Source organism: Babylonia areolata, chromosome 13 (assembly GCF_041734735.1).
Source record: "Babylonia areolata isolate BAREFJ2019XMU chromosome 13, ASM4173473v1, whole genome shotgun sequence".
Lineage (NCBI taxonomy): Eukaryota > Metazoa > Mollusca > Gastropoda > Neogastropoda > Buccinidae > Babylonia > Babylonia areolata.
The window spans coordinates 27,180,831-27,181,057 of record NC_134888.1 but is presented as its reverse complement, the minus strand read 5'-3'; positions in this window follow the sequence as shown (position 1 = coordinate 27,181,057).

Here is a 227-nt window from a genome sequence, read left to right as displayed (position 1 = left end):
GTTTCACAATGCACTCAAAGCAAACAACGTTTCACAATGTTCACAAAGCAAAGAACGTTTCACAATGCACACAAAGACAGAGAACGTTTCACAATGCACACAAAGACAGAGAACGTTTCACAATTAATGCACACAAAGCAAAGAACGTTTCACAATGCACACAAAGCAAAGAACGTTTCACAATGCTCACAAAGACAGAGAACGTTTCACAATGCACACAAAGACAG